Source organism: Ailuropoda melanoleuca, chromosome 2, assembly GCF_002007445.2.
Source record: "Ailuropoda melanoleuca isolate Jingjing chromosome 2, ASM200744v2, whole genome shotgun sequence".
Taxonomy (NCBI): Eukaryota; Metazoa; Chordata; class Mammalia; order Carnivora; family Ursidae; genus Ailuropoda; species Ailuropoda melanoleuca.
The window spans coordinates 67,274,960-67,300,456 of record NC_048219.1 but is presented as its reverse complement, the minus strand read 5'-3'; the positions used below and the strand labels follow the sequence as shown (position 1 = coordinate 67,300,456).

Sequence of the window (25,497 nt, the reverse complement as noted above, 5' to 3'; positions counted from 1 at the left end):
GCTGGTGAGGGGGGTAGGTGAAATAGGTGATGGGGATTAAAGAGTACATTTATCATGATGAAAAAGATTAATTAAAGCGTTTAAAAATTTTGTATAATGACACAAGGACACAGAAGAGTTTCCATATACAAATGTAATTCAACTGAAGAAGAGTACACTGGTATATACAAACTGTTGTAAGATAATGCTTTTGGGGAATATATGAACAGTATTTGAGGAGCACTGTGAACATTCAATATTTCCAAGTGAGGTACAGGAGCAAAAATATTTGAGAATCCTGATTGCTGAAATGTTACTTAACTGATTCTATGAGGTTAACACAGGGCTGGCACTTTGAGGCCATAAATGGGGATTAAGTAAAACCTTGAAGGCAATGTTTAAAATACCATCTTAGGGGGTATACCTTTTTAAATTAGGAAAGCAATTTAATTTCTCAAAATTAATTTCCCCAAAATTAATTTAGTCAAATCAGTTAGTGAAACAATGAATAGTATCAGTTTATTTGCATTGACTTTCTTGGTACTTCGCTTATACTATCTAATGTAACGATTTTAGTGTATTTTTATGTACTTCTTTCTTCCTTACATATTAATTAACTCTTTGTTGATGGAAATTGAAGTATGCGTACAGGTATGTATGTATTCATGTGATTTTTAAAATTTTCTTGTCACTGGGCACTCAGCAAAGTTTTTTAAATGATAAAAGGAAATAGAAATACAAAGAAGCAATGTAACTTGAGATGATAACACAGCCACTTAATAGCAAACCTGGATTTGGAGTTCACTTTTCTTTGTACCATTTGAGTGAGTTTTGCTTTCCACCATGAGGTCTCTGAAAGGAGACTAGCGTGATCCAGATTAGATCATTAGATCAAATAATAGGCTAATTCTAAGGCATGATCTTGTATTATGATATGAATAAAGATATCATCTAAATTTCAAATTTAGAAACCCCTCAAAGATTATTAAGTCTAAATCATTTTAAAGTGAGAACTCTGATCCAGAAAAATTATATGACTTCTCTAAAGTCTCATTTATATATTATTAAACTATTTATGGTAAGGTCTTATTAAGAAAGAGAGGCTTTCTCTGTTACCATTTTTATTATTTTTATTTTATGAAAATTAGCATTTTATTCCAAAGTATTATCCTGTAAACTGAGTGTCTCATTTTACCATATATATATGTGTGTATGTGTGTGTGCGTGTATTTATAATTGGCAAAGAGATGCATTGAGATGGGTTTTATCCATAAAGTATATATTGGCACAAATTCTGAGAAAAGCAATTTGACAGTATCTTTGACAGTATTCATTGACACCTCTGTTCGTTTGCTAGGGCTGCCATAACAAAGTACCATTAACTGGATGGCCTAAAGAGCAGAAATTATCAATGTTCTGGAGGCTAGGAATCTGAGATTAAGGTATTAGCAGGGCTGTTTTCTTCTGAGGCTTTTCCGCTGGTTTTTCTTTGTGTCTTCATATTGCATTTTCCTCTGTATGTACCTGTGTCCAAATTTCCTGTAATAATGACACTATTCACACTAGATTACCCCCCCATGACCTCATTTTAATTCAATTACCTCTGTAAAGACTGTCTCCAAATACAGTTACATTCTGAGGTACTGGACATTAGGACTCCAACATATGAATTTGTGGAGGGTATAATTCAGTCCATATTAGTATCTTTAAATTATCAAATACTTATACCTAATAATTCATCTTCTAGTAAACTATCCTAAACAAAGAATTGGGAATGTAGGTAAAGAATTAAGTAGAAAGAAACTTATCCCTACATTATTTATTTGGTAGAGAAAAATATGGGAGAAAACCCACTGAATTACAACCATTGAGTTGTGGTTAAATAAATTAGGGCAGATCCATTCAGTGGTAAATTGTGCAACCATGGAAATTATTTTTAAAATAATTAATAATCCTGGAAAAATACAACCTATATTACAAGGAAAAGGAATGAAACATTATATTTAAGAATGACTGTGTGTGCACATACACACATATCAAGACACATAGAAAAAGGAAATACAATGGAATGTTAACAGTGACTAGCTTTGTTTTGTTAGCACTTTTGTATATTTCAAGGTTTCTGTGATAAGCAAGTAGTAGTGGAAAATGAAAGCTGAATCGTCTCAATTTTAAGATCAGATTTATTGCTCTGGATGTATACCATTTTGAAAATTCTATTTGACACACTTGTATTAAAAAAGAACGGTGAAATTCATACCCAAAGTGGAAATATGGAGCTAGGGTTGAAAGTTATTCTCAGTGCAGTTAAAGAATGTGGTTCCTTTCCTTTTCATTATTATGCTCTTTGTGTTTGTATGAAGAATTGATTAAAAGTATAACCAAGAGGGGCGCCTGGGTGGTGCAGTCATTAAGCGTCTGCCTTCACAGCTCAGGGCGTGATCCCAGCGTTATGGGATTGAGCCCCACATCAGGCTCCTCCGCTATAAGCCTGCTTCTTCCTCTTTCACTCCCCCTGCTTGTGTTCCCTCCGTCGCTGGCTGTCTCTATCTCTGTTAAATAAATAAATAAAATCTTAAAAAAAAAAGTATAACCAAGAGATATGATTTATTTTTTAATTTATAAATTTTCATACTTGTGTTTTATTAATCACTCATCAAAATTAAAATGCCTTATATGTATATAAAGCAAAAATAAGACTTTGAAAGCTAGGGAGAAGGCCAACTAGCTAGAGAAATGCAACGTAAAGAATGAAACAGTAGTGAGTTCCCTGGGGTTTCTTTTTTTCTGCATTTATCCCAGTCTTGCGGGGGAGCGCTCAGCTGGCTCAGTCAGTAGAGCATGTGACTCTTGATCTTGAGGTCATTAATTCAAGCCCCACATCGGGTACAGAACTTACTTAGATTAATTAATTAAATTAAAAAATAAAAATAAAAAACGTGTTTTGGAAAAAAATGGAAATAATAAAATAGATAAAATGAAGAAATATCCCAGTCTTGGAGCTAAAGAAATTGGAGAACTGGAAATGCTAACAGTGTGCACGTGCATGCACACACACACACACACACACACACACACAGAAGTCACAACAAAAGTCTGCTGTCTCTAGCTAAAATACCAGGAGGGAACAGTCTAGCAAAACAAAAAACCTTGAGACAGTAACTTCTCTAGCCAAACACAGCAAGAAAAACTGTGACCCCAATCCTTGTATATTCCATAAAGGCTGAGTAGGGAACCTAGACTTCCTCTCTGATGAGATAAATGAGAAGCCCAAATACCTCTGCTGGGTGAAAGAATAGGGAGCAGTACTTTCATCCCCATTAGCTAACTAGTAATTGAATGGGCCCACATCTCCACTTACCCTCTGTGATGTCAGTGAAGAGGCCACTGGACTTCTGCTACTATCCAGAGGAAGAGAAGCAAGAAGGCAGGGCTGAAAAATACTCAAAAAGGAAATAATGGCTAAACCTTTCCAAATTTATCAAGAAACGTACACCTATATATTTAAAAACCTGAGTGAAACCCAAAAAAAATCCATAGCAAGGTATGTCGTAATTAAACTTCTGAAAAGTAAAGACAAAGACAGCATCCTGAAGAAGCCAGCCCACTTGCTTCAAGGCAGGGACAACTCCTGTGGGCTATTAGTTCCCGAGCCTTGCGCTATTGCTCTGGCTATGACTAGACAGTACCACTGACTGCATCTTTGTTCTGCAACTTTCCCTCCTTCCTACCCTACCTTACTCCTCTTGTACTTTTCCTGAATAGCACTAACACTGTAAATCACCTGCACACAAATCCCTGTCTTAAAATTTGCTTTTAGGGAAAATCACTTTAAGTTGCTAAACAGAGTCAAATCTTGGGGCGCTTTGAGCAGCACTTGATACAGAAATTCACTCTCTCCTTCCTAAAATATTTTCTTCCTCTTTGCTTGCAGGACGTCACACTCCCTTATTAGCATCTCTTTGGCTTCTTTGTTCATCTTCTCCCTCCTAAATATTAGAGTGCCCAAGGCTTAGATCATTCTCTCTCTCTTTGAGGCTCATTATGTTGGCGATCTCATTTTTTCTCCTCATTTTAAATGTTGTCTATATCCAGAATCTTATCACCTTTCACCACCTTCACCACTACCAACCTTTCTAAGCCAGTGCCATTATCTCTCATCTAGTTTGTTTCAATAGCCTTGAAACAGTTTCCATGCTTACGCCTTTCCTGGTAGAATCTCATCTTAACACACATGAGAAATCTTTTTAAAATTCCTGTGCTCAGGATCTTTCAGTGGTTTTTCAGCTCGCTTAGAGTTTGGACAATTTCCTCTGTACAGTTGTCACCTCAGCAAGGCCTTCTCTGGCCACTGTATGTAGAACTCTAAGACTGCCCAACTCTGAGCTCTCCTTAGACTTCTCTGCTTAATTTTTCTTCTAGCACTTATCACTGATATACTCTGTTTTTCGTTCACTAATTTGTTTATTTTTTTTTGTCCTTTTCCACTGGAATACAAAGTTCAGGAGGGCAGGGATTTTTGTGTTTTATTCATCATGTGTTCTGTTTCGTAAGCTGTGTTCCCAGCTTCTAAAACAGTTGGTGCTCACTAAATATCTGACGAAAGAATGCATGAATGAATATGACCCTTCTTTTACATATTCTTTATATACTAGACATAAGGATTACATATTTTCTTACATAGTGCTATACAGTTTCCAGAGTACCTTTGCATGTTACATTTGGTTTTTACCATGATGTAAATGGGCAACTCAGATTGTCTCCTTGTTTTATGGATGAAGACTATGCTGAAAATGCTTAATGATTTACTTAAGCTTATTGACATCACTTAGTGTTGGCAGCTGATCTAGAATTCAGGTCATCTGTATCTAGTGCATCTTTTCCAGGATATTACTGGGCTTCCTTAGGAAAGGTGAGTAAGAGTATTAGAAAATGGAATCATCAAAGTAAGAGAAATATGGATTGTACTAGTTGTCACATTTTTTTTTTACCAGTAATCTCATATCATTTCTGAAGATAACCAGAGATCATTTTCAGCTGACTTCCTGACCACGATATACAAAGGTTTATTTATTTATGCTTATTTTGTTTTATTTTCTAACTATTTAGCTTTGACTTTATAATTTTGTTTTAATTTAGTTCAGATAATCACTTATCACTTTTGGGTATGGGCATCAGGGTTATGGGTTGGGTTTCTTTGAATTCCCAGGGAAGACGTTTTTCTTGAGCCATTGTATAGTCTTCCTTCCCTATCTGCCTTTTTTTTTTTTTTTTAAGTCCCTTTTGGTCCTGAAAACAGCCATATTTCAGGCACGGTACTGAATGCCACTCAGAGATGAATAAATCGCAAATTATCGTCAAAAATTGTCTATTAAAATAGATACAGATTTGGTTTTAATAAACAAATTTATAGGCTTATTAGAAGATAGGCATCTGTTTGACCTATAAAAGAGCTCTGCGAATGGAAATTCTGATTTTTTTTTTTTTTTTTTTACCCAGGAATTTCTTCCTTTGGCAGTTTGATACCATTCTAGTACTAATTGGAAATTGTGAATTCAGTAGGGGATTTAAACTGGCAAATGTGTTTGTACTGGTTAATGAAGCACGAAGCAGTTATTTCCAGTATCTTTTAAGCAGGTGTTCATAACTGCTGTTTATTTTTGCTGTTTTTGAAAATGTTGAACTGTCCTAATTGCATAAATATTTTGCACTCATTTTCCATTAGCAATTTTTAAAGACCAGAAATGTTACAAATCAGAAAACTGGGTGAAAATACGAAGAGAAGGCAGTTAAAGACAACCAGTTATTAGATATCCTATCCAGGATTCCACTATTGCAGGGGGGAACGAGAGGTTGCACTCATGCAGTCTGGCACCAGAACTTTTTAAGTAAAATTGTTCGAATAAGCAAATAAAAATAAATCATTGACTTTTTTTTCATTCTAGGCAATGACTACAGTAATATATAGTTTTTCATAAATTGTTATTCTTTTCCTGTCTGAGGTTCAAATCTTAGTCACTATTTTTATTTGTTTTTGTATTTATTGCCTTTTTATAATGGGCCAGCCATTGCATCACTTATCACAGTAGGATGAAGATGAATTTCATTGACATAGACCTTGCCAAGAAGTTCTCACATTCTTTTTGAAATATCAATAGATAACAATAGTCCTCTTTCAAAGGAAGAACCATGAAGGAGTTTTAATTATCACTGTGATACAGTCAAATTTACCTTTGGCTGAATTCGGCTAACTTTTATAGTAGAAGATGGATTTAATAAGGAAGATGGGAGGCAAGATTCAGACTGTTGTAGAAGGCTAGAAGACAAAAGAAGACAGCTCAGTGGGTATGTAGGAGAGAGGATAAACTTGGATATATTTAGGAGGTGTCTCAGTCTGCTTGGGCTACTATAGCAAGAATATCAGACCGGTAGCTTAAACAACAGACATTTATTTCTCATACTTCTGTAGGCTGGGAGGTCCAACATCAGGGCACTGGCAAATTTGGTATTTGGTAAGGGCCTGCTTCCAGGTTCATAGATGGCTGTTTTCTTGCTGTGTGCTCCCATGGCAGAAGGGATTAGAGAACTTTCCGGGGTCCCTTTTATAAGGCCACTAACCCCATTCATGAGGACTCCACCTTCATGACCTAATCACTGCTCATAGACCCCATCTCATAATATCACACTGGGGATTAGGATTTCAATATAATTTTTTATTGGGGGGAGACACAAACATTCATTCCATAACAGGAGGTAAAATAAATATGACTTGTGAATTTACTTCATGTGTGCATTTAGTTGTTTATAAGATAAATTGAGAGAAATAGTGAGTTCAGTGTGTGATCTTTTGTTCCTTGTACCTGTGGGATATCCCATGTGGTAGCTCAGAAAAGGGAGTCAGGAATGGAGATAAAGACATTTGTATTATCAGATTTCATGTGGGTATAAAAACCTGTGTATAGAGTTACCCAGGAAGAGTGTGGAGAAGTGGGAAGAGTTTGGAGCTTAGATCTTTGAGAACTTTGGGTGGGATTAGGGAGAGATAAGAGAGGCACCGACATGAGGTACAAAATGTAAGGGGCACCAAAAGACTTTATAAACAAGATAAATAATACAAAAATATATAAAACATGTATATAGGAGTATACCTTTTTCCTTTTGCCTCAGGCTTCAGTGTGGCTTAGCATCATGTTGAAAAACAGGATGGCAAGGGCAGCAGAGATGAGAATTTAGTTAAGAAGCACCATGTTGGGTGAAATGAGAGCCAGGAAAGAACAGTGAGAGAGTTCCTGCAAGGAAAGACAGGTTAATGTGTTTTCCTTTTAATACCTGATTTCCAAATGTGGTTATTTTTTATACTTTGGAAATTATCCTTATGATTTACTTTGTGTGCTAGGGTCCATTTTTTCCTTCTCAAGCTTACAGGACTATTAAGGAACAAAATCCACATAGTTAATAAAGTTATCACTCAACCTCATTTAGAAAGGGAAGGTGGAATCAGTTTTGCTTCAATAAGCAGCTACCCGGCTCTGTCAAACCTGACATAGAATGCAGGTCCCAATGTTGATACATAGCAAATTCACAATATGAATTCTTTTTTTTTCAACTCCAAACTTAAGTGAATTTCTGACCAGATTCACAGTAAGAAAGCAATTCCTGTTCTACCCTCACCTCTTCTTGCACCATATTTTAAAACAATTTCTCAAGCTTGAGCTTGCTTTCCTGATTGCTGACAATAGCATTCTGCCAAAAATAGACTCAGTGCCTGAAGGAGTTCCTGAAATAAAATAAAATAAAATAACCAAAACCAAGATTCTTTGCAACTTAAAGCCTTCTTCAATAGGTGAAATATGCATTGTTTGTATAAAGAATACAAGTATCAGACTAGAAACCCAGACATATAGGAAATATAACGTTCTTTATTTCTCTGTAACCAAACTTAATTTTTGTTTTGAGCTTTTTCAAGAGTAGAAACTTAGTCACTGTCACTTTCAGGATTTTCACCCCCGCCGGTCCCCCTCCCCCTCCTTAGTTCTCTGGGCTAACATCTGACTTCCCTGGGATTTGGTGACAAGTGTGGTAGATGAGGTGAGCCCAGCTGATTCTTCATTATATAGTTCCATTAATTAACCAATCATGGGAGGTGTGAAGTCATCTTTCATTCCCTTTTACCAGATCTCTTCCTGTTCCTCACCTCTGTGCTACTTTTAAGTCACTCTTGAATGCATGACAATTCCTTCTAAAGTTCCACTCAACACTGGGGGTCAGGAAGCTTCACAGTTCAGTCACCTCCTCCCAGGGCTTCATCACAGGTTCTCCAGCTCATGATCTCCATGTACTAGCATTTGCTATCCCCCTATGTCTAGCCTGAGTTGCTGGGCAATGATCCTTTTTTTCTGGGATCTACCAAAATTTCTGGGCCCTCCCCTTTCCTATGGATCTTCATCCTGTCTTTCCATTCTTAAAATATTCATATAGTTTAGATGGGAAGGTAAAAATGGAGATAAAAATTTACTTTTAACTCATCACACATTCCCTTCTAAATCCATTGTCAGTCACTCAAGTTCTTTTAGATTCCTTGGAAACCTACTTCCAAAATCTTAAGTCTCAGAAAAACTGTCTTTGTCTCATTGCTTTCTGTGGTTACATCTTTTTCTTCAGGAAATGAAAACCGGTAGCCTCGCCGCCTAATGTGCGAATTTTAGGCGAAAGGAGGAAGACTTATGGTAAAATTTCCCTATCCCATGAAGTCTGATTTTGAATGTGGATTTAACAGAATTGATGATTATCTCCCATTCCCCACCCAGCAGGTTCTCAAATGAGGTCAGTCAGGGGTGGGGAGAGGGGGTGGAGTAGGTTTCTATTTTGGGTCAGAGAAAGTAAGAAGGAAGGGTTAAGACAGGCCAGGCCATTGGACACTTGGGTGGCTTAATCCGTTAAGATTGGCTCTTGATTTTGGCTCAAGTCATGATCTCACTGTCTCGAAATCAAGCCTATGTTGAGCTCAGTGGGGAGTCTCCTTGGGACTTTCTCTAAAATAAATAAATAAATCTTCCAAAAAAAAAAAAAAAAGACAGGCAAGGCCATTTAGAACCCCATGTTGGAAATGTAGATGGTACTTGCAAGACTCTGAACGAGAGTACCCCCTTAAATTTTGTGCCATAGATACCTCACTTACCTCACTGTAGTATTGGCCTTAAAAACAGCTGCAAATCAAAGGACTTATACTGTTCTGGAGGTACCAGTCAGCCTCAGGACCTAGGGATGTTCCCATGAATGTTTAAACTTGGGTAGCAACTGGCAACCAGCAATAGGGACTCAGATGGTTTTGGATGGCACAGGTGGCCCCAAAAGTCCAGGGTGGCTAAGTGGGTGGGCTGGCCTGGTCATTACATTAACTTCATAGTCATGCTACCATACATTATATATTACTGGATTTTTTGGAATCGTTAATCAGGTATCGTTTTACCGTTTACATTGTAAGAACAATTATTCTGCTACATGCGTGGAGAACATTGTAATGAATTAGGAAAAAATGTTTGTTTTTAATAAGTGTATTTTAAGTGATCTTTATTGGACAATCTCCCATACTTCTAACAGAGTTTAGAAGTTATCACTGTATAAATTTAGTAATTAATTTTATGTATGTGCTAGAATAGACATTAATTTGAAGAAACTATCTGATCCTTTATGGAAAATGCAAGTTTAAAGTTCAGCAGAGGGAAAAAAAGTTCATAGAGGGAAATATACACTGTGACATGTGATCAACTAAAAATCCTTTGTCAAAGATTAGAAATATTTAAGTAGAAGAGGGATTCTGAGCCTAAATTCTTGCCTTGTGGTCATTTAGACATATTTGGACCTTGTAATATTGGAATTGGGGTGGAATCTTCTGACCCATAACCAGTATTTATTTTAAAATAGTAACTTGCATTGCTTATGGGAAGTCTTAAAGTCTGGTTATGATTTCAAAAGGAGAATTTTGAGCCCTCTCAATTTCTTTAAGAATACAAAATATACCCTGAGTCAGTCATTAAAATATGAAATCATTTATTAGTTTTCATTATCTATATATGAGTTATGAAGTCTGAAAAGCATCTCCTGAACATTTTTGAACATTAATCCAATGGCTGGAAATAAGTTACTTTTCATAGCAGTGAACCCTCTTAGAGAATTAATGTGTCCCATTTTTCTATATTCCAACACTACTACAGATCAATTATTCTGCCTGATTTTAAGAATTACACAGTATAAATTATTTGCTTAGAATCTGCCTTGAACAGTTTCATTAATTATGAAATTAATGGCAGACCTACTATGTGCCTGCCACTGTGAAAAGCGGTGGGAAAAGAGACGAACACTTTTCTTGCCCTGACAACTTATAGTCTTTCTCACAGGCAATAAAGTCATTCACAATCAAGTATTGCAGGTTAGCCAACCATGGAAGTTATAGCTTTGGAATCCTGTCTCCGGATTCAAGGTTGGCCTCCCTGAGGAAGCAAAATTTAAGTTGAAAATACAGATGTAGGAGGAAAAGAAGAAGAAGAGGGATCCCACCAGAATGGAAAACATATACTGGAAAGATTTGAGATGAAGGAACATATTGAACCTCAGGTACTGAAACAGCTTCAGTTCTGCATGGCTGAAGTGTAGAGTGTGACGCAAGTACCAAGTAATGAGACAGAAGAGGTCAGCAAAGACTAGTGCATGTAACAATAATACTAAGAATGATGAAGGTGATATCAAGAATTACATTTATTGAAGAAGTTCTGTAATCTGGTGATTTCATTAAGAGACATGCACATCATCAGGTTAAGAAAGCACACTCTTTGCTACATACTGTAATTTAGTTTTGTCACATATTAGGTTCTCTTTTTGCATGTATGTGTTTTCTTGGTGCTTCATTCTTCACATAGACTAGTATTGTCAGAGATTTATTCTCCAGGCAAAATATGTAATAAAATGTGAATTGACTAAAAAGAAGAAAAGTGTTAACTCTTGATTTCCTGAGGCTGTTACAAGAGAGCTTTGCTTTAATTATTTATTTCACACTGATCACAACTTTCTCCATATCCCTGTGACGCACAAATTAAACTCGTTTGTAATTGTCAGCCATCAGCCCTGTTACTTTTATTTTGCTCTTCTTTAGTTTGAAATTTTATGGTTAAGTGGTGGTTCTTTTTCTTTTTTCTTAAACTAACTTTATTGTTGATTAGGATGGAGTGTAGTTATCTAGTCAGGGTTTAAGTTGAACTGGAAAAAACTTTCCCCTAAGTGTAAGGTGTGTTTCTTTAGTTTTGTTAGCAAAAAGAGAGAACTTTCCCTTTAAAGCTAGCTTCCTTATCTTTGAGGTTTTTTGTGTGTTTTTTGTGTTTTTTTGTTTTGTGTTTTTTTTGTTTTGGTTTTTTTATGAAAGAAGACAGTGGAACTAAAAGGGAGGACCTATCAACAGAAAGGTTGGTTAAGAGTGAGCTACAGAGACAAACTAATCGGTTTCAATTATTGGTTCTGCCATTTACTAGCTGTGTGATCCTTAGTAAATTCCTTGATCTCTTCCTGCCTCCATTTCCTCTTCAGCAAAATGAAGATACTAATAGAATCTACCTGACACACTTGCTATTGTGGTTAAATGACTCAATTTGCATAGTATACTTAAAACAGTGCCTGGCATATATATAGCCCTCAACAAATGTTATTGAATCTTATTATTAGTATTGAAGCATTGACGCTCCCAGGTCTGTTTTTGTTACTACACATGTAGGTATTGCCATCATGACAGTGGATACAGAACAGCATAACTAAATATGGAAAGAACATGGAGAGGTAATGAACAGAAGATACTAAGAACAATAATGAAAAAACAGAACATTTCCTATATTGCCCAGAAATACCCTGGCAGCAAATTGTGTGTGTGTTGGAAGGAGTGTGTGTGAGAGACAGACAGACAGAAAGAGATAGGGAGAAACAGAAAAAGACACCAGCTTTTTTGAACCCTGACTAATGTATGCATAAAGTAGGAATGAATTATCTTTTTGTGAATTTTTTTCTTGACACATTTTCCTTTCTCCAAAAATCCTTCAACATGATGCCTTGGTCCTGCCCAGTTTCTTCAGTTATAGGTCTGCCTTGACCTGGGGACTCTAACCCTGGCTGATTCTTCCTACGTGAGTCCCTGCAGGGTACCCAGTACTAACCTAAAATGTGCCTGTCTTAGAATGGCTTGATAATGAAATATTTTCTCTCAATTTTTGACAAGGAAGTTTCTCTTTGGAGATGTCATTCATATGGATTGCATATTAGTCTACAGATATTGAGAAGGGATCCAAAAGATCTGGAACCAAACTGATTTGTTTATACAGAAATTCTTTGGATAGTCATAATATTAAACTGGAATTGTATGATGTATTGTAGGTCAATAAGTACTATATAATAAAGCAGATGTGTGTTAAGACTATGTCTATAAAAACAGACTATGTATATTTTAAAAGATATTAATGAAGCATATTATTTTATTTGCAAATAAGAAATATCTTTGCATATGGGAAAATAGAATGCTCTGAACAAAAGAAATCAGCTAAATTGTCTTTAGAGCCTAATAGTATATTTTACCTTTGCAAAACATTTATTTGGTGCTCATAGCAAATAAATATGCGAGTTTTGCTGTTTTCCGAATGGGCATACAATGGCAGCTGTCTTTCTAATCGTTCCCCTATTCAAACACTAATCGGTGGAACCTACGTAGAATGCTAGACGACTGAATAGGTAGACAATGGCAGCAGCATTTTTAATCACAGTTCTATTCAAGCACTAATCGGAGTGATGATTAAGGGACATTAGAGGGAGCACTTTGACATCTGATCCTTTGAACTAATGTCTGTGCAGGCTGCACTCCACAGAGCTCACTTGGCCAGACGGATTTCCTTAAATAAAGTGCTGTGATTTGCAATGTAGGAAATATTACATTAGAGCCTATTGAAATGATTAGGAATTGAGTAGATTTTCTTTCAGTGGGGATTTGGTGTATGCTGTATACTCACAAAACTCAGAACATTAATGTTTCATACATTACTCTGAGTATCAGGAACCATTGAAAAATCTCATGAAAAAGACTCTCCTGTAGTCACACACTCAAAATTGAATATGAATGGAAATATGGAACTCTGCTGTCATAGTCCTCAGTTATGGAAGTTTATGAATTTAAAAATATTTGGATTTTCATATAACCCAATCAAGATCAGCACATCCTAACTGCATTGCCTTTCTTACTTTCTTTAAACCAGTGTATTTTTAGTGTTGTCTCTTGAGTTGCATTAACAACAACCAAAAAAAAAAAAAAAAAAAGTCTTATACCCTCTCTGCATTTGGTAGTGCTTTGAATTCAATAGTTTTTAATAAGACAGAATGGAATTTTTCTCTTTTTTTTCTTTCAGAATTTTTAATATCAATTTAGGTTTTACTGACCTGTTGTCCAGAATATTTCATGTGATTGATCCTGAAAACATTAATATCTATTTAACATTTGCAAATTGGCTCCATGCTTAAAATTTCAACATCAACATTCGAATACATCATTCCAATTATCTGTATATCTCTATCTTAATAATGTATTTATATAATGTATAATACATAGAAAAAAAACTTTTCTTCTACTCTATTATTTCAGTTAATGAGGTCTGTGAATAAAACTAGCAAAAGACATTAATAGAAAAAAGGTATATACATTTTGGTTGACATCGATACTATTTTTATGTGCATGGAGACTTTCATAGTAAAGAAGGGAAGACCCAAAGATGCTTCTAGACTCAACAACTTATATACCATTTTAACAAAGGATGATAAATTGTGGAGGAATAGCAAGACAAGGAAAAAGGGGTTTGGGCATCTAGGGGTGGTTTTAACAATTGTGGGAAGGTAAATATATGGGGAACACTAACGAGAAATAAAAGTTATTTTCATAAGGTTTGTACATCTCAATGCTCACTTTCTGTCTCCAGTGATATTGGTTCTTCTGGTACAAGAGAGGGGAGGAGGAGCACTTTCATAAAGGGAAATTTATGTCCTGCTTTTAGGCAGATAGGAGGAGAGAGGATAAAGAACTTGTTTTTCTTAATTGCCTTCAGCTCAAAATAATTTTTATGCTGAAGTGACATACTGTGGGGTAGCATATTTTGGTCTCCTTCATGTACAGCCTCTTAGGATTGAGTTCTATGTATTTTTTCTGTTCCTTTGTTATAGGATTCTTTTCTGTGAGAAGTAAAGAATTCATAAATTCTAGGATAAATGTGATTGAGGTATATACTTGTGAAGGTGTGCCTCCTCACATTTACAGATGTGTAGGTAGGGGCTCTTGAAGCTATATTTGTACCACCTGACCTAGACCTCATATCTGGTGGCCTGAATCTGATTGAGAAAACTGGCCAAAGCCAGGAAGGGCAGATTCTCTCCCAGAAATCAGGGGTAAGAGATTTTATTTCATTCTGAACTGTTTGAGCAGGAAACAAAAAATTGAAACCTGGCTGTTATGGGGTAGACATTTTCCACCTGCCATGTATATTTAAAAAAGTTATTCTGAAGAAAGAGTAGAGGCAGATGTAGAAAAAAATCTTCCTGGGTTACACATGGCTTTTTATGGGGAGAGTTTTGCAACTTTGTGTGTTGTGAGATATTCATATATCTAGATATAGTCTCCTTTTTTGGCTTAAACTATCTAAAGCTGGTTTTAGATATAGACAACCAAAAAAATCCTAAGCACAGTGGCATATCTCAAATTCTAATGACTTAGAAAAAGAAAGTGTCTACTTTTAGGGAATATGGTAAAATTATAATTTTTAAGGAATATGGTAAAATTATAATTAAGTAGGAAAAGAAAAATGGATTAAGGAGTAAGTAGTTAAATTTGATATTGTGTGATACAGTAGAATGTAATGTAATCAGCTTCTGCTTAGAGATAGACTGCCTGAGTGCAAATCTAGTCTCTGCATTTACTAACTTGACCTTGGGCACAGTTCTTCACCTCTATCAGCTAGCTTCAGTTTCCTTCAATGAAAAGTGGAAATCATAATAATTATAGGTATCTGATTAAATTATTTTGAGGATGAAATGAAGTCATGAATTTAGAGAAGGCATAATACAAGGCTTGGCACATGGTAAATGCACACTAAATGGTATTTTATTTTATTTTTCCTTGAATATGGGAAATGTCTCATGGTTCAGATGATAAAGCATTTGTCTAAAATTTCTTTGAAGAATTTTACATCATTTAGTAATAATTTGCAAATATTAAAAGTTAAGTAAAGTGGTACTATATTTATTCTAACTGTGATTTTTTTTTTCTCAAATGTCATACTTTTCTTTTTAGTATTTGGGAAACAAATTCAGGTTCTTACATCTATATGAATTCATGATTAAATAGACTCTTTATCATAGGGCCACTTAGTCTTTTTTATTCTATAAGAAACTAAACTTATATAGTATTTTTACAGTATTTTTAGTTTGCTCCCATGTTACATGAAATAATTGTACTTGGTTACTTTGGATTCCTTCCATTTTTTTTTTTTCCTTCCTGAACTCCAATAAGAATACAAGCAGTATTTATGTTAAGATTTTGCCTTATTATCTATTGGTTTACCTGTTTTTATCAGTTTGTTTTTAGATTTATTATTTTTTAAAAAATAATCTCTCGTGTTTTTGAGAATTGAAATGTATATACTGCTATGTTTACTTATCCATCTCCACGTCTTTATCTTTATCTCTAGCTCATACATCTGCATGACTTCTTTTTTCAGTGATACTTCTGGCTTTAAAGCTAGCAGTTTTGGAAACTACAAATCAACAAGTAATCTACCCAAATCATTTCCTCCACAGCACTGCCTAAGAAAGTTTGGCAGTGTTGCTGTTTTTCTTGCACATATTTAGAATAAATTTTCTAGACTCTTGCTATATTTTGGTTTAATAGGGGAGGATTTATAAAAAGTGATTAAAAGGAAGAGGGCCTATGGGTCCAGCAAAGAGAACAGAGGTTTAATGTAGGATACGCATGGTATTTGGGGGAGGCAAAGAACAAATAGATAATTCAGGTTTAAGAAGGGTTTCATGTCTGAGAGCTTTAGAAAAAGAGTTTTGGAAGGAATGGTGTAGATGAAAATGTCTAGAAAAGAAGAAAGGATTCAGGTTGTGTAAAAACTTAAATACACATTAGGGATTTGGAATCTTTTTCTTAGGGAAATAAATTCATGATTTTGACTAGGATTTTATCATCATAAAAGTAATATTTTAGATTTAATGAATAATCTTTAGAATATTAATTTGGAACTTGCTTGTTTCTTAGGGGCATCAGTAAAGGTGGAAGATCTGGGAAAAGAGGGAATGGAATTAAGGATGCTTCAGACGCTGTGAAAATTATTTAGGAAAAGTCTAGAAAATACCAGCTTTGGTGCTACCTTGCCCCATTGTTCTCCCAGCTAGCATAGTTTCTGGCACATAGTAAGCACTCAAAGATACAGCTATTATTTTTGTTCTTAATAGATTTTGTTATTGTTGCTATTTTTGCTGTTATTATTATTCTTATTTAGACATCTAGTGGTAGAGCATTTTTTTTTCCAATTATTGACAGTCTTGCACCTTCTTTGGTTTTGGCTGCATCAGAATTACCTCTAGGCTAATATTAAAAAGGAAGCAACTAGAAGAGAAGATAACTTCACCCCAACCCAGAAACAGGCTGAAAGAATTTGCCAGGCCTCAAACTTTTGGATATATATTGGACAAGTTATCTCCTTGCTAGGTTTAGGCTTTATCAGATATACTGTTTTTTTTTTTTTTTTTAAGATTTTGTTTATTTGACAGAGATAGAGACAGCCAGTGAGAGAGGGAACACAAGCAGGGGGAGTGGGAGAGGAAGAAGCAGGCTCATAGCGGAGGAGCCTGATGTGGGGCTCGATCCCATAACGCCGGGATCATGCCCTGAGCTGAAGGCAGACGCTTAACCGCTGTGCCACCCAGGCGCCCCCTGTTTTTTGTTTTTGTTTTTTGTTTTGTTATTTTGTTTTACATTAAATATCTTACCCTTTCTCACAGTTTTTTCACTGTAGGTGTTCTTCTCAGTACTCATCTTCCATAAAGCAACATTATTTCTTCTTGATGCATTCATCTTATACCTTTTTTTTTTTTAAGATTCATTTATTTATTTGAGAGAGAGAGAGAGAGCATTAGCATTAGCAGGAGGGGCAGAGAGAGAGAGGGAGAGAATCCCAAGCAGACTCTGCACTGGGTGCGGGGCCTGACACAGGGCTTGATCTCATGACCCTGAGGTCACCACCTGAGCCAAAACGAAGAATTGAACACTTAACCGACGATGCCATCCAGGCGCCCCCATCTTATATCTTCTTAGAAAATAGTTCATAGTATACTTTCTCTAGCACTGAAACACTGTTTTCTTTGTTAATGAATGCTATTACAGGTACCCTGGTTTTAATCATTTGAGTGAGAAATATGAATCAATTGAAAAAATATTTAATCCCCCAGAGAGAGAAATGAATGGAAATGTGGAAATGATGGCCTTTCAGTCTTCTTTTCATTCATTGAACAAACTGTGCATGAATGTGACGATAAAAAGGTGAAGAATAAAGAAGATCAACATATAAACATAAGTTTCTAAAGATAAATCTTGAAGGGATGAATTCTAAAACATTGGATAATGGTGGACATCCTGTAAATATTTGTTAAATAAATAACTGGATAATTATAGAATAGTCACCTTTGCCAAGAGAGAATGTATGTGTTCCCTGAGAAGATGAGGAGTCACTTGAATCTTGAAGATACAGCAGGACTTTAAAAGAGTAGTAAAGAGAAGCAGAAAGGTGGTATCATAGCATGAACAGCTTCACAGATTTAAAAAGCAGTGTCATATGTTCAACAAACTGTGTATAGTATCATGTTAATAGAATAGACAGGATAATAAAGACCAGCTTATGAAGGCCTTTAAATATATTTTGCTATGTACTCTTTTGAGAGAAGAAATCAGATAACACATACTTAATTTTCGCAATAATTCAATGATGTAAGTACCAAAGTTACCCCTATTTTAAAGACGTGAGGACAGAGGATTAGAGTTCTTTAATTCCTTGTCCAAGTCATGTAGCTAGTAAATAAAATATTAACATCTGTGGATGAAATTGGACATCTGAAAGTCCTAGTAGCATAATACTTCAGAATATATGAAAATATACTTTTATATTTTTTCAAGGAAAAATTAAACATATGGAATATTTCTGTATTAAACTGCAATAAGGCAAGAACAGTGCTGCATTACTTTTCTTTTTTCTTTTTTAAGTTGACATTTTCATTACCAAGGTATTATCTGGGTTTTCCTAAAATTCAAATCAAGTGTTTCCAAAGAAACTTACTTTTAACAGAGCCATCTAAATACATTAGCAGCTTGATGTGTCTGACAGAAAATCATTTCAATGCAATAATCTTATTGTATCGTCACAAGGGCAATAACTTGAAAAATAAAAATATTTCATTATTTAATGTAAAAATAGAAACAGATATTTTTAATGGAATCAGCCTCTAGAAAGCTACATGTAAAAATCAGTAAAATTCAGTAGTATTGCAGAGTGCTGAAATCCTGAAAATGGTAATGTTGATAAAAGAAAATGTTTTTCCTACTAAGTCTTGCATTGTATTTGAGTTTCACTGGCCCTTTAGCTCTGCCATTCTGTGTGTTAACACAATGTTGGCCTCAGGCAAGGACCTAGACAGAACATGTATGCTAAGAAATCATTTGAAAATGTCATAAATGTAACATTGAGATAGCAATTCTAGTTTGCATTTATAGAACAGAAATGATGTTCATAGGAATTAAAATATTCTGGTACATAGAAGAGTTATTTTCCTCATTATAAATTAGTGAAGTGGCACATTGAAACCTATTTTAGCAGCAACCAGTCAGATCTATTTTCCTCAGAAATACTTCATCAATTTATTAGTGAGAACCAGTTGACTATCAATAGCCAAACGCCACAGTGCAGGCTTTGTATCTTTTCTTTTTAAAGATTTTATTTATTTATTAAAAAGAGCACATGCAAGAGAGAGAGAGAGAGAGAGAGAGAGCGAGCAGGAGCAGGAAGAGGGGCAGAGTGAGTGAGAGAAGCACACTTACCACTGAGCAGGGAGCCCCTCAGGAGCCTGGATGTGGGTCTAGATCCCAGGACCCCAGGATCATGACCTGAGCCAAATGCAGATGCTTAACCAACTGAGCCACCCAGGCGCCCCAGCACTCTTTGTATCTTAACATCACTTTTAGGAACAAGTCTCCCTAAAACTCATTAATCTCATTCTGAGTTAATGATTCCATAGAAGTGTTTCCTAGCACTTCAGCTTCTGTTTGTCAGATTATTTCTCTTGTATCATAGTCCTTGGTTGACAGGTCTCCCTCACTAGACTGAATATTCCTCTGTGCATAAATTTTTTGTGTATAACCCAGAGGTTGATGTATAGTAGGTGGTCACTATCCATTTACTGATTTAATTGTGTTATACTTAAGTCAACTCTTCAGGAACTTTCATGCTCTTAGTTATGTACAGTTTTAAAAACTCTTGACTCAGTGAACTCCTTGGGCATTGTTATACTTAAGTTTCTGAACTAGGGGAATCACTCTGAAAAGAATAATTAATATTTGCTGCCAAATGTGGGCATATATGATGGGCAGCAACCTCTATTAAGTTGCTGAGTACTACCTCATGGCTGATTTTTATCTTATCCAGTTTTGATATGTATTACACTACACATGGCCTAGAGTCTAGGTTAGAATATTTTTTGAATAAAATTATTTAGTAAATGTCCTAATCTGTATAAACAGCCATAATTTATTTAACATTTTTCCTTTAAAAATGTTTCACACATCTTCAGTTATTTTCATGATACAATTTTATTAGAAGGTGGATATGAAGGATATCATCAGATAATAAGAGATTATCAGATAACGCACAGTAGTCAAGGGACTTGTCTGACATTGAGTAATTAGCATAATTAGAGCGTCCTTCCATTTTCCAGTATTGATTTGCTTTCTGAAACTCTTAAAAAACAACAGTGTAATAAACCAGTCCACATGGAGACATGGAGACAAATCTATCTTATCCCTGCCCCCCCCCCCCCCCCCAAAAATCAGAAAAGAATAATATATGACAAATACTAAAGATGAAAAGACATTTCTAATCACAATGTTTGGTTTTGGGCAGAAATTCTAGAATAAAGACGGCAAATTTATGAGAAAATTAATCTGATTAAAAAAGAATTTGGAACACGTGAATCAACTTTAAGAGAAGCCAGATTCAAGAACAAACTATTAGAAACATACAAATTAGAAATCTTTAATAAAAAGCTGGAGAGCTCTAACTTTTTCCTTGCTCTTGTAATAGAGACTTTTAGAGAAGTAACAAAAGAAGAAAAATCTAAATGTTTACAGTAAGTTAAACTGGTGGCTGAGGTTTCAAAAAAGTTTCAGTCTTTAGAAAATACATCAAAACACAACCAATTTCATGGAGCTGCAACCCAAACAGCCTTCAAAATACATCACAAGATTGAAAAACAGCTTCAGATAGTACTGAATGATCCATTGGATGAGTTCTGATCCTCAGGGAAGGACAAAGTTACTTTAACAAGAAGCCGGGGAATGGAAAACGGAAAGAGAGCAAGTTTACTAAACAGGATAAAATGTTAGAAAATTCTAATGTGTGCATGAAACAAATTTTAAAAGTGAAAGATGAAACTTCTAGGTGAACACAAGCTAATGATGAGAGACTGGGCTGTTGCTCTTGAAGAAGATGGATAGTGGGAACTTCGAATTGTATATAATGAATGCTTTGGAAAATGTAAACTTCTTAGAAGATGAGTCAAAAGTCATTTTGAAGAAATTAATTGATGTAGCTGAATTACTTAAAAACTCTTGCTGAAAAAGACACATGAATACTAACTGAAGGTGACAGAATTAATATACTTAAAGATCATATCAAAAGTCTTCAAACTGTTTCGTTGCAGTTAGAAAAGACACACATACATACAGAAAAGGAGAGGGAAAAATACTGGTGGGAACTTCTAATCCTTCCAGAACTGAATTAAAAAAAAAAACCAAAACAAAAAAACAACGAAATGCATTTTCACAAAATATGCAGTTTAAAGTGAATTTACACCATAAAAATAGAGGAGGATCTTTCCAACATGCCTGAAAAGATCAGTTGTGTATGTGAAGAGATGGGCACATAAAATTATAGCCAGAAGTTTTTCAGAAATAGGTTATTTGAAAAAAAAAAAAAAAGAATCATCAGCTATTATCAAAGCCACTTTATTTCCCATGAGAGAAAGACTCATAATAGATTGAGAGCTCTGTTGGCTGAGAGAAACACTAGCAACATAAAAACCCCAAATCCCTACACATGAGACAAACTATCAGGAATTTAAATATCCTGGAAAGTATCCTGACATCTTTCATGTTCCAAGGAGGTCATTTAGCTGAGACCCAGGAGACTGCCTAGAATGATCTGGATGAACAGAGCTCTGGGGAGGGAGGAACATCAAGCTGTGATGCTGTGCAGATGCAGTCCTTTGTCCAGTACGGACCAGGTGCCACCCTCCCCCAGGCCAGGGTTAGAGCTGCATGAATAGGGTCCTTCCATCAGGCCAACTCTCTGCTCACACGGCATGTCTTCCACAAGACCAGAACTGAGTATGTTCCGGTGTTCCTTATGAAAGCACATATCTCAGGCTCTTTTTGGGTTCAGCTCTCCCACCTAATGTGGAGTTGTTGGTCCGCACTCTGGTGCTCTGAATCTATCCTATCCTTCATTCAGAAGTCAGAGGAGTCCCCAGATAAAGGTACTGAGCAGAGGAACACTTGACTTCCCCCAATTCTGTAAAGTAAAAGTGAAACAAAAGAATCCACTCCCCTGAAGGACTTCCCAGTGAAGATCCAGAACCATAGTAAGATGCTTTTATTTTTTCTCTCTTTACTAAAGGGATTTTGATTTTTTTCTTTTTCATTTATTCCTTTTACTATTAATTTATTATACAATGGCTCAAATGAATGTTTAGTAGGATTACAATCTGTAGGAAGATGTTTCATACCTGTGTATTATTTAAATGTGAATTTTATAGGGTGCCTTGGTGGCTCAGTTGATTAAGTGTCAGACTCTTGATTCTTGATTTCAGCTCAGGTCATGATCTCAGGGTTGTGAGATTGAGCCCTATGTTGGGCTACACATTGGGCATGGAGCCTGCTTAAGATTCTTTCTCCTCATTTCCCCTAATAAATAAATAAAATAAATAAACAAAGAAACAAATAAATGTGAATCTTATAAGTAGGCCTTTGGGAAAGAAAAATAGATATCACTGTCTAGTTTAAATTATCAAATCTGCACTACTGTCAAAACAGTTTTAATACTAGTCATAAGATATGCTTAATGAATATGTACATGAAATCTTTAATCCCAAATGCAGAATACATTTGACAAATATTATGTAGCAATCATTCTTAATTTTGATTCAGCATTATGTGCCGTATTATAAATCTATGAATTTGCAGTGGTCTACATCTAATGTTGTATTTCATTTGTTTTTCTAATTTTTGAGGTTTTTTGAATACATTCATTTTTTACTAGTAATTTTTAATCATTCCCCCTTTTTGAATCATGTATTTCTTTGTTTTTGAAAATATCAAGCAGAATTTTTATCTCTGTTTTATTCTTCGGCTTTATATCTGTTTCCTATTACCCATATAACTGTAAGCAGTACTTTCTTAACCAAAAAATATATAAGTTAAAAGAAAATACTCTTTATGACAGTGTTGTACTGTCTACTCTTTTTAACATAGGGCACTTATAAGGATTCCTAACCTTTCTGTCTCTTTTATACACCTTTCTTTCATTGTGTTTCCATTCATTGGTAAACACTAACAAAGATATAAATAACAAAAATATGTTCCACTGTTAATACCAGTATTTGTGACAATTTAACCCCCTCCCAATTTTTCTCTGGTAGATTAAATGAGATACATCCTAGATTTTCATCGTTATGGGAGATAGTAGAAATTCTAAATATTTTATGAGATCATGTTTTAAAATACCTTATTTACTCTTAGAAAACAATTATAAGGAAATGCACAAGCATGTTAAGTCAAAAGTGCAAAAGAAATAAACATGAACAAAAAAATAAACTTAATGTAGGACATGAGACATTAAGAACTTTTCTCAAACAATAAAATAAAACAGATATCTGTAATATAAATCAATACACAAAGGGAATTATACACAAAATAAATAAAAATGTTTATATAAATTCCAGTAAATATGGGGAATATTATTTTATAACCACTGACATCCTCAGTACACAGCTGTAATACAAATGGCAAACTAGGAACTGAATTTCACAACTGAAACAACAGACATAAAGTCAGTTAACAAAATTGGGTATGAGTAGAGCATTTTTTTTGTAGAAGTATATCTAAACTAAGACATTGAAACCAAGAAACAGATAATAAAATTACAGCTCCTCCCCTCGAAAAATCACACTATATGGATCATTGGAAAGAAAGCACTACTCCAGTAATTTTTAATGATAGAAAAGAAAATGTTTGGTCTTTTCAAACAAGAAAACCTACAATGTAAAAAAGGACTTCAAAAGGAGATAAGGATAATATGTATATTTTTGAAAACTGATGTGTTTTGCAATAAAGTGGAGCTAAATAAGATGAGGATGGGGCGAGGGAAAGAATAATGGGGAAGATACTTATAGAAAAGTAAAATGCAATAGAAATAAAAATCCCCTTTGAATGCGTTAGACAACAGGACTGACACTACAGATAGAAAAACAAATTTACTAATATCAAAGATCAGTTTGACATTATTTCTCAAAATACACTGTAAAGAAATAAATGTAAAATAAACTAACAGAAAATAACATACATTTGTTCTAGTAAGGGAAATCCAATCTATACAGACGGAGATCTGGAAAGGGTGAAATAGAACAAATAATGCAGAAACAGTAAGGGCGTTTAGTAAAAGAAAATGCTCTTCAACTGGGGGAAAAAAGAATTTCTTATAATTGAAAAGACATATGATGTTTTTTGCAAAATTAGTGGGAAAATTTCATAGCCATAATTTCATAGAATTTTAAATAAATGAATTCAGTAACTGTAAAATAAAAGTGTGATAAATTCAACCTAATTAAAATTAAGAACATCTGTTCAAGAAAACATAAAAAGAATGAAAAGAGAAGCCACAGATTGAAAGAAGATATCTGCAACACACATAACCAACAAATTATTTCATTGGTGATATACGAAAGAGTCTCTAATATTATAAGAAAAAGACAATCCAACAGAACAATTGGCAAAAGACATGAAGAGGCATGGGCAGATGAGGAAACATGCATGGCCTTATGCATAAAATGATAGTCAAACTCATTAGATTCTTCCCTCAAAAATAACTAGGGAAAAGGCAAGTTAAGAATGTATCAACATAAAATTTTATACATTATATGGACCAATATTAAAAGACTGACAATATAATTGTTGGAGACAATGTGGATTTATTATAATTGGCATATACAATTTGACATTATTTTGTAATGGTGTACTTTTGCGGCCCCTATAACCCTGTTTATACTCTGGAGAATCTTATGCACATGTGTATCAGGAGAAATGTATAAAAATAAATGAAATTGATGTCACAATAGTAAATAATTCAAAGCAGTGTAAGTATCCATAGATAGAACAACATATAGGTACTACTATTCTTTTTTAAAATTTATATTCACTTAATTAACATACAGTGTATTATTAGTTTCAGAGGTAGAGTTCAGTGATTCACCAGTCTTATATAATAACCAATGTAGGTACTAATATTTCTATTACTATTAAATTATTGACTTTTAAAATATGAACAATGTCAGTTCAAGTATGGCTACTAAACTATTAAAGATGCTTTTTTTTTGCAATAAAGGAATTTTTCCTACCAAGTCATTGCAGAAAACAGAAGAAAATATAGCATAGTATATGCAATAAATGGTAGAAAATAGTGAAAAAATTTTAAAGCCAACACGAAGGCACTTAACACTTGATAGAAAACAAATTTATCATTTTTGATCACAAATTTAAATGGTTTCCACTCATCAATAATAGACAACATTTTTCACCTTTAATTATAATTGAACCCAAACACATACTATTTAGGATAAACAAACCAGGAACAAATTGAGCAATGGATTTAAAGATGAACACATGGACAAAAATATATTAAATAAGCAAATAAAAGTAACATAACCACAATCATATGCTATAGATAAAGTAAAATACAAAACAAAATATTAAATTGAAAGAATTTCAACACATGATAAAAGATACAGAAGCAACTTAATTTAAATGCTACCTCTTCGGAGACCATCTGATGTAAATTCCCTGTCTAGTAACCTCCTCTCACTTCTACTTTATATTCACCATAGCATATTTACAGTACCGAAAATTGTAAC

At 34.7% G+C, this 25,497-nt stretch overlaps 1 protein-coding gene across 6 annotated transcripts in view; it reads left to right on the top strand.

Moving 5' to 3' along the window:
- The window catches only part of DPYD (dihydropyrimidine dehydrogenase), a 966,631-nt gene that overhangs the window by 39,389 nt on the left and 901,745 nt on the right, over positions 1-25,497 (top strand). The window lies entirely within an intron of this gene.